Below are 15,556 nucleotides of genomic sequence, written 5' to 3' on the forward strand. Positions count from 1 at the left end.
ACAGAAATAAACACAGAGAGCCAGCCCAAATGGAGAGACAAAGAAACATGTCCAAAGTGAAAGAGCAGGGGAAACCCCAGAACAATAACTTACAAAATGGAAACAAACAATCTAACAGATACAGAATTCAAAATACTGGGTATAAAGATGCTCAAGGAACTCAGTGAAAACTTCAACAATGAGATAGTATCACAAAGAAAGGACATAGATATCATTAAAAAAAGCCATTCAGAAATGAAAACACTGCAACCTTAAATGTAAATGGATTAAATGCTTCAGTCCAAAGACATATGTGGCTGAATGAAAAAAACAAAACAAAACAAAAAAACAAGATCCAGACAGGTGCTACCTACAAGAGACTCCCTTCAGATCTACATACACGCACTGAGTGAAAGTAAAGCGATGTAAAGGTATTTCATGCAACTGGAAACAACAAAAGTTGCTGTAACAATACTTATCTCAGATGACCCAGCAATTTCACTTCTAGGTACTTATTCAAAGACATTCAAAATACTAATTCTAAAAGTTATATGTACCCTTATGTTCATTGAAGAACTATTTACAATAGTCAAGATATGAGAACAACTTAAGTGCCCACCAACAGACAGCTAGATAAAGAAAATGTGATATATCTACATCTATCTATATATCTATATCTATATCATCTACATCTATACACACACACACACACACACACACACACACACACACACATTGGAGCATTACTAAGCCATACTATTTGCAACAACATGGATAGACCTAGAAAGTGCTATGTTAAGTAAAATAAGTCAAACAAAGAAATAAAAATACCATACAAAATAAATGAAGACACAAAACAGAAAGAGCCTTAAAGATACAGAGAACAAACACAATATTACCAGATTGGAGGGATGTTTGAGGGCTGGGTGAAAAGTCTAAAGGGATTAAGAAGTACAAATTGATAATTACGAAATAGTCATGGGGATGTAGAGTTCAGCATAAAGAATATAGTCAATAATATTTTAATAACTATATATGATGCCAGGTGAGTACTTATTTGGGAAATCACTTTGTAAATTATATAGATTTCTACCATGCTGTGTCCCTGAAACTAACATAAGGTTATATTGAATGTCAACTGTAACTGAAAAAAATCCATTTATTCAGTTTTATATGCAGGTAGTACAAAACCAAGGGTTTGATTAATATTTTAGGCACAATGACCTTTGAATCTTGAATAAAATGGCCTGCAAATCCATGGACCATCAAATCCAAAATTTTATTATCCATTTCAGAATTCCTCTTTTCAATGTAATGCTATCATAGACAGTATCACGAGACATAGATGGCAAAGTCCATTGAAGAAAGGCAAACAAGATAGACCTTTACACTCTGCAGATACAACTCCATCTAGAAAGCTATCACATACAACTGTCTAAGTAAAAAAATTAAATACAAAAAACTAAGAACTCACAACCTATGAAATGTAAAAATATGGTTTTTTTCCTCCCTCATAAAATGCTAAAATTATTTTTTGCTATTTTCTCCCAAAGTTTGAATACTGTGTGATACAGTATTGGTGATGTGTACACTAGTATAGTAGAAAAAAACTAAATCTTACACTTGAGAACCAGATGCTGAGAACTTTTTAGAAAAACAGACTCTGATTTTTCTTTCTATGTTCTCATTAAAATGATTCTTGATTTGGGGGCAATTATAAAAGCAAAAAGAAGCTACATGAAGAGCAGACAGAAAAGTTAAAACAAAATGAAAAAAAGAGCAACAGAAAAAGATAAAGGCAGGTGATAAAAATATATCAGAAATATATCATAAAGCCATTTAAACAGCTGGTCAGAGGAAAGTAGAAAAAGAGAAATGTAGGCTGAAGATTATGTGAACAGGAGCAATAAGGAAACAAAAATACTTGGCCAAAGTCAGGCTATGATGCATAAAGTTTATTTACATTTTGTAATAAACAAATCTCTCATTTTACTGTCTGCTTTAAACCCAGTCATTTGATAGTATATGTTGAGAGTGTTTATTTTAGGACCAAAAAAACTCCACTTTTATAAATTTGCTGTGTGGTTCCTCCATTATTCAGTAAACATGAACTAAGCTGTTTGTATGTGCCAAAGACTCTGTGGTAGAATTTATGATAAGTAGATTTACAAGTGAATGTATGTGTATGTGTGTGAGAGAGACAGAGACAGAGGTACAGAGTCAGAGAGATACAGAGAGAGAGAGAAAGAAAGAGACATTCATAGGCATCTGAAGAGCACCTCAAAATCAACATACCTATCTTTTTTATTAAGTGAGAAGTGGGGAAGCAGGGAGGCAGAGAGACAGATTCTCACATATGCCCCAACCAGGATCCACCTGGCAAATCCCTTACAGGGCGATGCTCTACCCAACTGGGGTCACTGCTCCATTGCTCAACAACTAAGCTATTTCAGTGCCTGAGACAAGGCCATGAAGCTATCCTCAGCACCTTGGGCCAACTAGGTTGAGCCATTAGAGCCATGGCTGTAGGAGGTAAAGAGTGGAGAAGCAGATGGTTATTTCTCCTGTATGCCCTGACCAGGTCAACATACTAGTCTTAATTTCTAGATTGACTAGGCATTCTCAGTGCTCCATGTTTCACCTTGAAACAAGTATTCTTTGCCTTGATGGTTACCATTTTCAACTTAAGATAACTGACAAGCTTACTGTATAAATGGCAAGGGCTAGGTTAGCCAGAATCTGGTTCTTCATGGGGCAGTGTGCTGGGCTGTTCTTGAACTTGGTTATTCTGGGGACTACATTTCTGGAGATCCCTTTTCTGTACAATTTCCTTTATTTCAATGGTTTAAGTTGATTGAATGTATAGTTGCATGAGGTTGGTAAGGCAAAGTGCAACAGAGGCCATCATGTTCTGAAGATGCAGTTAGTGGTGGGATACCAATAGGGAGGTGTTAGGAGTTCTGGTTTATCTGCACTCTTCCCTTCCCCACTCCCAGCTGCCCTTCCCAATGATCATCCCTGTTGACTAACAGTGATCAGCCTCAGGTCTGATGCTAGACATATGGATACAGACTCACAACCACACAACACCAAACCTGTTGCTGACTTCTTCATCAGCCCCTTTCATGATTTGAGTACATGTGCTTTCCCTGTGAGCTTTGACTTGTTCAACAGCATTTGTGTTGGTTAGTGATTTCAGTCTCCTTTCAGGAGCATTATTCCCTGGTTCCTCCCACAATTTTCTAAGGCTGAATTACTGAAATAAATTCACAATGTCATATAAATCATAGTGGCTCAGCTTCCCTGAATTAATGCTGATAAATACAGACAGGATGGTCTAGAAAACCATGTGATTTGATACAGGACAAAGTTAAGTTGAAGTTCAACTACATCTTTAGATACTGGAAGGCTATGGCCAGGGATGGGGGCATGAACCACATTTGCACTTCCATTCATTTGTTTATGACTAGAAGGAGAAAGTATTTTTCCCTCCCATATTTACCTCATCCTATCTCTGTCTTCTGCACACTAAAGGGAAGATGTGGATGAATAATTTGATCAACTGCTTGAGACGGGCTGAATGTCTCAAAGTCATGTATGAATCATGTAGCTGGTTGTTCATTGGCTTTCTAGGAAATGTGAGTTCCATTCATTGAAGGATTCTTATTTTGCTGAAGAGGCAGGCAATTTGGAGATGGAGCTAAAATACTAAGAGAGAATATTGGAAATACTGTTTTTAGAGAAAAATGGACTAAAAGAATGGATAAACTAATGCTAAAAAGGAAATACAGAGGAAAAACAGAAATATCCAACAGAGATTTTTATAAAGTTGTTTGCAATATTCTATAAGATATAAACTCTCTCATTTTCCTATGGAACCCAATACATTCCTCGTTGCTCACTCTTTGGCAGTGTAGATTTACTTTATCGATGTGATACTTGTTGTAAACACAGTGATGGGTAAACAGTTATTAAGGGTTCATCCAAGCACTGCTCCAACACTGGGAATATGATGTTGGCCAAAAGAACCATATCTGCTCCTTGCCAACTTTACAACCATCAAGACTGAGCAGATAAGGATGTCATTAGCAACTCACAGTCCAGGCATAATAAATAAATAAATAAATAAGCAAGTTATTAAAGAAAACAGAGAAGGAGATCAAGGGAATACACACAGTCTCACAAGATCTTAACAGCCCACTTGTAAATGCACTTGAACTCATCACAGCTAGACACTGCATTGATTGTGCTCCTGGAGAAGGAACCCGCTCATATGCTGTTTTACTTATTGATATGGATTTTGGGAGGAGTCAAGTAGCACGCGAGCAAGTAACCAAGGATCACTAGGAGCTGCCTGGTCTGTGAAACACCTTGCTGGGAAGAGCTATATGTACGTTTTGGACCTCAGTCCCCAGGGTGGTGTGTGTGCCAGCTGTGAACCTTGGAGCTCTTCTGCTTGATCGTTTTGCTAAAGTTAGGAGAGAGGTAGTCACAAGGACATTCAGACTTACCTTCTGCAGTTATTTTTTTTAAGAAATTAATTATTTGGGTAGTTAGTGTAGAGAAGTGAAGGAGGAACTACTGCTAGCATTTAGTTACCTCACAAACTCACTAGACATTTTTCTTTTTATTTTTTTAAATCCAATAGGGCTCCCACAGGTAAATGGCTGAAAACAAGCTTAGGACCTACTTTCAGCACTTCAAATATAAAATTTCAAAGATTGGCATAAAGATGTTAATGCTAGAAAGAATTCTCAGAACAATTTCAAGAGATTCATTCAAGTTTAATTTAGAGAGATATATTACAATGTTTTCCAACTGCTTAGTGACCTATCTACTCAGTTATTATGAAAGTCATCTTTATCGAGCACTGAAATTTGGTTTGGACACTACCTAAACAAGTGGAGAGTATATTTAAACTAATTTGGACAAAATAGAAGTTGTAACAAGATTCTGCTTTGTGAAGACATGCACTTCATTTAAAGTAAGTAAATTACTGGCAAATATGCACTGTAAAGCCTTATTTAAGAGGCAAATACCTAGTACTTAATTGAAAATCCATTACTTGGAGAAACATTTTTAAATTTCTCAAAATGAGATTACCAATGTTTCATATCCTCTCTCCCATCTCTCTCTGTTTCTCTGTCTCTCAAATACCTAATACATCTGATTATTGTTAGGTTTTTTATAAATATTAATTGAAAAATAAATGGTAGATCTCTAGATTTACTTTTCTATGGGTAACTTCTTACTCCAATTTTTGTTTTCTTTTTCTTTTTTTTTTCTTTTGTATTTTTCTGAAGTGAGAAACAAGGACGCAGAAAGACAGACTCCCGCATACGCCCAACCAGGATCCACCCAGCATATCCACTAGGGGGCAATGCTCTGCCCATCTGGGACATTGCTCCATTGCAACTAGAGCCATTCTAGCGCCCGAGGCAGAGGCCACGGAGCCATCCTCAGTTCCTAGGCCAACTTTGCTCCAATGGAGCCTTTGGTGCAGGAGGAGAAGAGAGAGATAGAGAGGATGGAGAGGGGGAAGAGTAGAAAAGCAGATGGATGCTTCTCCTGTGTGCCCTGGCCAGGAATTGAACCTGGAACTTCCACACACCAGGCCAATGCTCTACCACTGAGCCAACTGGCCAGGGCTTCTTGCCCCAAGTTCAACAAAACAAATCTCACAGTTTGGGGGGGAGACAATGGGCCATTCTGAGCAATAATGTAAGCAGATTCTTTTTTTATAAAAATGAAAGATTTTTTATTATTGTGCAGTCCTCCTAAGACAGGGGTCCCCAAACCTTTTACACAGGGAGCCAGTTCACTGTCCCTCAGACCATTGGAGAACCGGACTATAAAAAAAACTATGAACAAATCTCTGTGCACACTGCACATATCATATTTTAAAGTAAAAAAACAAAACAGGAACAAATACAATATTTAAAATAAAAAAACAAGTAAATTTAAATCAACAAACTGATCAGTATTTCAATGGGAACTATGGGCCTGCTTTTGGCTAATGAGATGGTCAATGTGTTCCTCTCACTGACCACCAATGAAAGAGGTGCCCCTTCTAGAAGTGCGGCAAGGGCTGGATAAATGACTTCAGGGGGCCACTTGCGGCCCATGGGCCATAGTTTGGGGACCCCTGTCCTAAGACATAATAAATTCTTGGAAAATATACAAAGAACAATAATTCATCCTAAAACTGAGGCTTGAGATGGGCACTTTGTTTATTTACTTGAGAGAGACAGACATTGATTTGTTGTTCCACTTATTCATGCATATGGGATGACACTCTAACTAACTGAGCTACTTGGCCAGAGCAGCACTTTTTACATCTATTCTAATTGTGAGTAAAAGTGACTGAATATCTGATACTATGAAAGCAGAGACAGATGCTATTAAAGTTATACTATGGTTAAAATTTTGTATTTTATATTGAGGATCTCCAGGTTTTTACACATCTTGGAAGATTATAGTTTTCATGCAGAAGTCTCAGAAGTAGAATGATGAAATAAATCCCCAAATTTTAGTTATCCACACTAATTGGGCTGAAAATAACAGTTACATAAAAATTTCAGGGTCAGACATCCACATTATTTATTGGTGGAGCAAGCTTTTCAATTCTTTATGCAGAATAAAAAAATATTTGCTGCCTGATTTTCTTGCAGAAAAGTTGAAATAAATTCATAAAGAAATTTATTTACAAAGTCCAACTGAAAACTAATGGTCTGGTTTACACATTAGGACTTAAAATGCAGCACTCCATAATGGGAATGGCATTCTTAATCTCTTCACTGTTACTTAACATGTTGAGCAACAGGTTCATTAATCATTATATATTGATATTCAAGCAAGAGAAAAGATGCTGAAACATGTTCTTTTCAGATAGTAATTCCATTTGGCTGGGTGTTGTCTTAGGCATGATGAGTAGGAAACAGGAAGGAAGATTAACTCTCTGATGCACCAATTTCCGCTTCATTATTCCAAAATTTTTTTCTGAGCCATTAAGGAAACTTAACCAGAACAAAGTCAATCTTCACATCTGCCCAGGTCTAGTAAATAGAACTTCTTTTATTAAAAAGCTTATGCTTCCTGACCAGGTGGTGGCGCATTGGATAGAGTGTCAGACTGTGATGTGGAGGACCCAGGTTCGAGACCCTGAGGTTGCCAGCTTGAGTGTGGGCTCATCTGGTTTGAGCAAAGCTCACCAGCTTGGACCCAAGGTCACTGGCTTGAGCAAGGGGTCACTCGGTCTGCTGTAACCCCACGATCAAGGAACATATGAGAAAGCAATCAATGAACAACTAAGGTGTCACAACAAAAAACTGATGATTGATGCTTCTCATCTCTCTCCATTCCTGTCTGTCTGTCCCTATCTACTCCTCTCTCTGACCCTGTCTCTGTAAAAAAAAAAAAAAAAAAAAAGTTTATGCTTGCTTATTCAAAATATCATTACACTTATAAGTCATGACAAAAGAAGAATGATCATTAATTTTATTCTAGAGTTTCACTTATTTTGAGGCATATGGTAGCTGATATGAAAAGAAAAAGAAAATGACTATTTATATTGAGATCTTATGCTGGACCCTGTATGTGTTTTTTAATATTATAATTCATGTAAATGTCCACTATCTACTATCTACTCTATGCAAAGTAATTATATGTCAACTATGTAATGTAAGAAAGGCACTGTGTGTAATCTGTAATGTTTAAGTTGACTGGTGTGAGATTAAATAACTTGTTTAGTAAATATAAAGCTTTATGAATATTAATAATAATGTTTGGAGCTTTAGGAACTTAATCTTATTTAATTTTCACAAGAGCCCTACAAAGTAAATATTTTTTATCTCTAATATTCAAGACAGCTGAGGTTGAGTAACTTGCACAACTAATAAGTGGTGAAGTTGAAAAACAAAATTAAAGCCTGTACTTTAGCCACATATGCAAGAAATGGAACAGTATTTTCTTCAGTAAATTTGTCACCCAACACCAAGTACCCTGTGACCTACAGAAGGGGGGAACCATGCTGCACAAGAAGTCTAGGACTTTCCCTTTGCTCTCTGGCTATCAGGGAGGACTGGAGACTCCTGGGTGTAGATAAAGGTCTTTAATAGCCCACATGTGATCATATTTATATGGGCAGGCTTTAGGCTTTCCTGGCTTGTTAATACTCACTTTCTAGGTTAGGGGAGATTGTCACTGGTTCCCTCCTTGACCCAGCATGTAACTGTCATTCGCTTTCATGAGAATTTTGTGTTCTGTATTAATGAGTACCATAGAGAAGGTGAAATGCAGAACTCATTAAATTTCTTTGCTTCCTTCAAGATCTTTGTTTACTTTGACTTGAAACAAAGTAAATTGTTATTTCAGGTCTTGGTGCCATGTATAAAATGACAATTCTTGAGACAGTTCAGGCACAGGTCAGAAATCTGGGGTAGAAAGTGTCCTTAGTGCATGCCTGCTTCTTGTTTCCTTTACTGATAATCACTTCCTAAATAATCTTATTCAATACAGTTTGATTGGTGGGACCTTTTTAATTATCCTTTTTGGAACCTATTGTTCAAAAAATTTTAGTTTAGTTTTCAAAAAAATAATGCCATCAAACTAGACTTATTAGACTTAAAATGTCTTCCTGAGTCCCATCCTTTTAGAAACACAAATGTCAGTTATGTCTTTTAGCTTCTTTTGCCCTCTGGGCATCAAGTGTCAGTCAATTATATTGCTACAAGTTTCCTTATGTCTCTTTCTTTATAGGTTAGAATCTCATTAAATTTTTAGCATAAGTTTCAGTAATATGTAGTGTATTGCAATTACAAGCTTTGACATCTGTTTTAACATGATCTTGCACAAATTTTGAGAGTGTTTAATTTCTGACCGTATGTCTCATTATGTGCCAACCTACAGTTTGCAAAAACTGAAACCATTTTTATGCCTACACTATGTTATGGAAGGAAGGAAGACTCTCCTGACATATTGCTCTTTTCTTCACTAAAGAAGCCCAAGAGCACAGCGAGATGTTGCTGATTGTGGGGGCACCCCGAGAAAAAGGAGGTCATGCATCACCAGTAAAGGGTCTTGGGTTGAGTTCTCCCAGACTTTACATCTGACCCTCAGCTCCCAGGCTTAGAAACTTAATCTTGTGGAGAGTATCTCAGACCTGATTAGGTCTGAACACTGAATCAAATTAACACAGCTCTCATCAAATGGTATTCAAAGCAAGAATGGCTAGCTATTCATTTGCAACTAGAGAGATTATTCCCAGAGAAATCTTACACACCCCTCGTCAACACTCTCTCCTTGTAGCCCAGTACCAATGATGGTCAAAAGCTGATTAACCTTTGAACAGGGTGAATTCCAGTTCCGTTTTCAGATGATGACAGAGGAATACCCTTAACTCAGCCCCTCATGGGGACACAACAAATATATAGCTTTAGATGAAACTGGTTCCTCTGGAAAAAAAAAAAAAACTACCCTGAAAACTGGTGGAATGACTCTTTCACACTGAGCAAATGAGAGGGAAATTACATCAAGGTGAATGTTGAAGACTTAGACACAACCTTGCCATAAACCCGACCTCCAGGCCCTGGCCGGTTGGCTCAGTGGTAGAGCGTCGGCCTGACGTGCAGGAGTCCTGGGTTCGATTCCCGGCCAGGGCACACAGGAGAAGCACCCATCTGCTTCTCCACCCCTCCCCCTCTCCTTCCTCTCTCTCTCTCTCTTCCCCTCCCGCAGCCAAGGCTCCATTGGAGCAAAGATGGCCCAGGCACTGAGTATGGCTCTGTGGCCTCTGCCTCAGGTGCTAGAATGGCTCTGGTTGCAACAGAGCAACGGCCCAGAGGAGCAGAGCATCGCCCCCTGGTGGGCGTGCTGGGTGGATCTCGGTCGGGTGCATGCAGGAGTCTGTCTGACTGCCTCCCCATTTCCAACTACAGAAAAATACAAAAAAAAAAAAAAAAACCCGACCTCCCACACGGTGGCCCACAGCCAGGAGGAAACTCAAAACCCAAAGATTCCCCCTCGGGAATAAAGTATTCAAGTCCACATTGGGCACCCCAACTTTTAAGCCTGGCACCTGATATGAGCCCCCAAAATATCTGGCTTTGAAGACCAGTGGGACATTTGTCCACAAGGCCTAATGTCGTGGTGAGCTCAGGTATGGCTTGGTTTATTCCTCACCCACATGCAGACTCACCCACCCTAAGGCCCAGCTCAGAAGAAGCCGATGAAAAAGCACTCAGACTTTAAGTGAATGAGACCCATTTCCTAACTTTAAGGAGTTGGTTTGAGGGAAAGGGCCCGTTAGGATACCCTCTCGGGTTGGAGGCATCATGATGGACACCATCTTCCTGCGCTCCTCTGCTTTGTTAAAGCTGGTAGGCACCATTTTTCTTTTCTGTGTTTCTTTTTTCCCTTCAACCCTGTTTTTCTTCTTTGCATTCATTTCTCTTTTCTCCTTTGTTTTCGGCAGTGCAGTGTTGGCGCTGTCCCTCTGCCTCACTCCAGTCAGTGCCACCTTGGTGCTCTCCCTGCTATGCCCCAGAGCACCAGCCTCTCTTAGATGGGGCTGCCACGCGCAGCCGGCACCCTGGCTCTCACGGGCGGTGACCTGGTGTTTGCCCAGGGGCCACCGTGGTCTCCTGATTCTGGAATCCAGGGGTCCTTTCATTTCATTGGAGAGACAGCTCTGGAAAAGCTACAACTCTCAGGGTCTGGACTAGATAGCAGACTGAAAGGCAGCTTTGGTTTTGTGATGAAAGAGTCTTACTTGCCTGTCTGAGAGCTTTGGCCAGAGAGACAGACTTCTGGTTTGGCACTTACAGAAGCTTATGAAGGTGCTTTTAGGGGATGAAAAACAGGAGATGCAGTCTTTGTATGTTCCCTCTGCCTCGCTCTGGCTCACCAGTGTCTTCCAGTAAGGTACGTACAACTTTGTTGGGTGCCCTGATTTCTGTGATTGCTGCTGGCGGAGACATGTACATTGCCTGGCTTGGTGACCAGCAGGGCTTATAGAGCAGGACGCACAGGAGTGTAACCAGTAGAGAAAAACTTCTTAACCAGCTACCACCTGCAGGGTCCAACAAGAGGCAACAGACCCAGAAGCTCAGAGCCTATTAGCTTATTATCATAGCTGTAGCCTGAGAAGCAGGCTTCTAATTAAATACAGATGTGAGGCCTGACTAAACCTTTTATGAGGTCATGGAGGGTGGGCACTGTCTTCTCGCTTTTTCCTTGCTGTACTGCAGAGCCCCAGAGTCTCTCAGAAGGAAACTCTTCCATCTGTCTGGTTCCCCGGTTTTTAAATTTGGTGACTCAGTATTGCAGCTGCCATTCAGGGGATACCTTTTGATTGCCTGGCTCTTGAAAGCTGGGGTTTTTTATCCTGGTGTCCTAGTTTTTTATACCTGCTACCCATGGGGATACCTCTTGCTCATGTGGGTAAAATGGCCAGGGGCCTTCCTTTCCTCGACTCGATCCCAATCAGAAAAGACAACTCTCACCAGACTATCATTCTCACGGTACTGCCCAGACATCAGACTCAAGCACATCCCCAGATAAATGATAACTTTTCTGGGTAGAGTATTTTTGGCTTGAATTATTTTTTCCTTATCATTTTGAATACACTGTGCCACACTCCCCTGGCCTGCAAAATTTTGACAGTCAAGCTGCAAATAGTTTTATGGGCATTCCCTTGCACACTACACGCTGCTTTCCTCTTGCTCTTTGTAAAATCATCTCCTTATCTTTAACTTTTGACATTTTAATTATGTGTGTTTTGGTGTGGGTCTCTTCAAGTTCATCTTATTTGGAATTCTCTGAGCTGTATGGATATGAATGTCTGTTTCCTTCTGCAGGTTAGAAAAGTTTTCAGCCATTATATCTTAAAATAAGTTCTAGGACCCTTTCTTTCTCCTTTCCCTTTCTGGGACTCCTATAATGTGACTGTTAGTCCATTTGACATAGCCCATAAGTCCATATAGGCTTTTTTTAAATTTTTTTAAAAAATATTATTTTTTCTTTTTGCTGTTTGAGTGAGTTCCCCCACCCAGTTTTCAAATTCATAGATCCTTTCTTCTGCTTCCTTTAGACTTCTGGTGAACCCTGCTGGTATATTATTCAGTTCCATTATTGTATTCTAAGTTCTGTAATTTTTGTTTGGAACTTTTTTATATTTTACATTTCTTTATTAAAGTTTATGCTGTGTTCATTCATTTTATTCCCCAGTTCACTGAGCATCTTTATCACTGTTTTATGAATTCTGCGTGTGTGTGTGTGTGTGTGTGTGTGTGTGTGACAGAGACAGAGAGAGGGACAGATAGGGACAGACAGACAGGAAGAAAGAGAGATGAGAAGCATCAACTCTTCATTGCAGCACATTAGTTGTTCATTGATTGCTTTCTCATATGTGCCTTCCCCGGAGGCCTACAGCAGACCGAGTGACCCCTTGCTCAAGCCAGAAACCTTGGGCTCAAGCTGGTGACCTCAGGGTTTCAAATCTGGGTCCTCCACATCCCAGCCCAAAGCTCTATTCATTGTGCCACTGCCTGGTCAGGCTGTTTTATGAATTCTTTATCAGCTTAATTATTTACCTCCATTTCATAAGTTTTTTTCTCCAAGATTTTTATCCTGTTTTTATATTTGAAAGAAAATATTTATATATTTTTTTATTTTACTTAACTCTCTGTTTTAGTTTCTATGTGTTACATGAAACAGCCACCTCTCACAATTTTGAAAGGTTAGCCTTCTGTAACAGTTACAATTTACTGTTCTATCCAGCCCTAACTTTTATTTTTTTCTTAAAATTTTGTACTGTATTTATCCAAGCAGCCATTTTTAATTTTAACAGATTATGATACTCAAGGGTATGCTAAGACTAGTCAGTGTCAAAAGAGGAGGAGCCTAGCCAGCACCTAGATTCAGCTTTATTGAAAGCCAGACCTTCAGGCATCAGCTTTCAATAATGTCAATCTACCCATTCCTGTGAGACAGCAAGCATATATACTGCTGGCCTCAGGGCTGAGAGTCGGGAAGTATGCCCTGGTCAGCAACTGGAAAAATTGTGGCCCCAGACACATATATAAGTTCCTGTCTGGGACATACTAGTAAGCTGTAGTAAAGGAGTTAGAAAGTAAAAAGATGGCATTGCATGGTCTACGTTCATGGGAACAGCTCTTTAGTTTTTAGATGTGTGCCAAACCTTGAGTCTGCCCTCACTAGGGCCAAAGCTCCAGGGCTAGAAAGAGAGCCCCTTTCACAGAAAGGTAGAGATGTGCTTCAGTCTGATATCTATGCAGTTCCCCGAAACTTGTGGTCTAGTGAGAGCTTTCTCTCTGATTGCTATCGTCTCTGGGATCCAAGAAGAAGAGATAAGGAAGAGTTCCCTGGATAAACAAATGCTAAAGGATTTTATTATTACCAACAAGTCTTTTTTTATTTTTTTGTGACAGAGACAGAGAGAGACAGAGAGAGGGACAGACAGACAGAAAGGAAGAGAGATGAGAAGTATCAATTCTTTATTGTGGCACTTAATTGTTCATCGATTACTTTCTCATATGTGCCTTGACTGGGGGACTACAGCAGACTGAGTGACCCCTTGCTCAAGCCAGTGACCTTGGGCTTCAATCCAATGACCTTGGGCTCAAGCTGGCGACCTCAGGTTTTCAAACCTGGGTCCTCCGTGTCCCCGTCCAATGCTCTATTCACTGCGCCATTGCCTAGTCAGGCTCACCAACAGGTCTTATAAAAATATTAAAGGAACATTAATTAATAACAAGAAACTAAATTAATGACAGTATGAATCTCACTATTAAAAGTAGACATATAGATAGTAAATTAACCACTCATAAAACTATGTTAACATGTTAAAGGAGAAAGTTGTAAAAAATAATTATAATGGCAATAATTAGTTAATGGATATACAAAATAAAAACATGTAAAATTCACATCAAAATATAAAATGTGTATGGAGAGATAAAGGTAAAAATGTATGGTTTTAAAATACACAAAATATTTTATCAACTTAAAACAGACTGTTACATAAATATAAGTTGTTATTTGTAAGCCTCATGGTAATCAACAAGAAAAACTCATAGTAGATACACAAAAGATAATAAAAAGAATGGAATTTATGTGTACCACTAAAGAAATCCATTGGCCCTGGCAGGTCGCTCAGTGGTAGAGTGTCAGCCTCAGCCTGCATTAGACATTGCAAGGTCAATTCCTGGCCAGGGTGAACAGGAAAAGCAACCATCTGCTTCAAAAAATAATAAACCTTAGAATACATTTAACCAAGGAGGTAAAAACTTATACTCTAAAACTATTAGACATTGCTGAAAGAAATTGAAGAAGACACATATAAATGGAAATGTATTCTATGATCATTGATTGAAAAAAAAAATTATTAAAATGTCCATACTCAATCAATCTACAGATTTAATACAATCCCCATCAAAATTCCAGTGGCATTTTTTTCAAAGAAATAGAGAAAACAACAATAAAATTCTAATGAAAACATAAAATACCCTGAATAGTCAAAGTAATTCTGAGAAAAATAACCAAACAAATAAAACTGAAGGTATCATGTCCCTTAATTTCAAACTATATTACAAAGCTATAGTAATCAAAACACTGTGATATTATCATAAAAACAGATATATAGAGCAATGGTAAAGAACAGAGAGCCCAGAAATAAGCCAAACCATATATGGTCAACTAATTTATGACAAACGAGTTAATAATATACAGTGGGGATAGGACTATCTCTTAAGTAAATAGTGTTGGAAAAACTGAACAGCATTTTTCAAAACATAAAACTAAGCAATGACCTTACACCATACACAAAAACATAACTCAAAATGGATTAAAGACTTGAATGCCAATCTGAAGCTATAAAATTCCCAAAAGAAAATATAGACAGTAAGTTCTGTGACATCAACCTTGTTCATGATCTGCTGGATTTGAAATCAAAAGCAAAAATAAAGGTACTACATCAAACTACAAAGCACAGCAAAGGAAATCTCCAATAAAATTAAAAGACAATTTACTAAATGGAAGAAAATATTTGTAAATGGTAGATTTGATAAGGAGTCAATATCCAAAATATGTAAAGAATTATACAAGTCAGTAGCAAAAAAACAAAACAAAACAAAAACAAAAAAAAACACAACTAAACATTTTTCTGAAGAAGACATACAAATGGCCAACAGGTACATGAAAGGATGCTCACCACTCATTGCCCCAGAAATGCAAATCAAAACTATGATGAGATATTGTCTCACACCAGTTACAATGGCTATTAGCAAAAAGGCTAGAGATAACAAATGTTGGCAAGCATGTGGAGAAAATGGAATCCTTGTGCACTGTTGGTGGTAATGTAAGTTGATGTGGCCACTTTGGAAAATAGTATAGAGATTCTTCAAAAAATTAAAAGTAGACTACCATATGATCCAGACATTCCATTCCTGGGTATTTATCTGAAGAAATAAAAACTCTAATTTGCAAAGATATATGCTCCACAATGTTCATTGAAGCATTATTTCTAATAACCAAGATATGAAAACAACCTGTGTTTATCAAC

At 38.5% G+C, this 15,556-nt stretch overlaps 1 non-coding gene across 1 annotated transcript; it reads left to right on the forward strand.

Annotated features, from left to right (window-relative positions):
• The first annotated feature begins 9,562 nt into the window (after positions 1-9,562).
• TRNAV-GAC (transfer RNA valine (anticodon GAC)) lies at positions 9,563-9,638 on the forward strand. The gene has a single exon. It is a non-coding gene; the product is annotated as a tRNA-Val (tRNA).
• Positions 9,639-15,556: the final 5,918 nt, after the last annotated feature.

This window comes from Saccopteryx bilineata, chromosome 5 (genome assembly GCF_036850765.1).
Source record: "Saccopteryx bilineata isolate mSacBil1 chromosome 5, mSacBil1_pri_phased_curated, whole genome shotgun sequence".
In the NCBI taxonomy this organism is placed as follows: Eukaryota; Metazoa; Chordata; class Mammalia; order Chiroptera; family Emballonuridae; genus Saccopteryx; species Saccopteryx bilineata.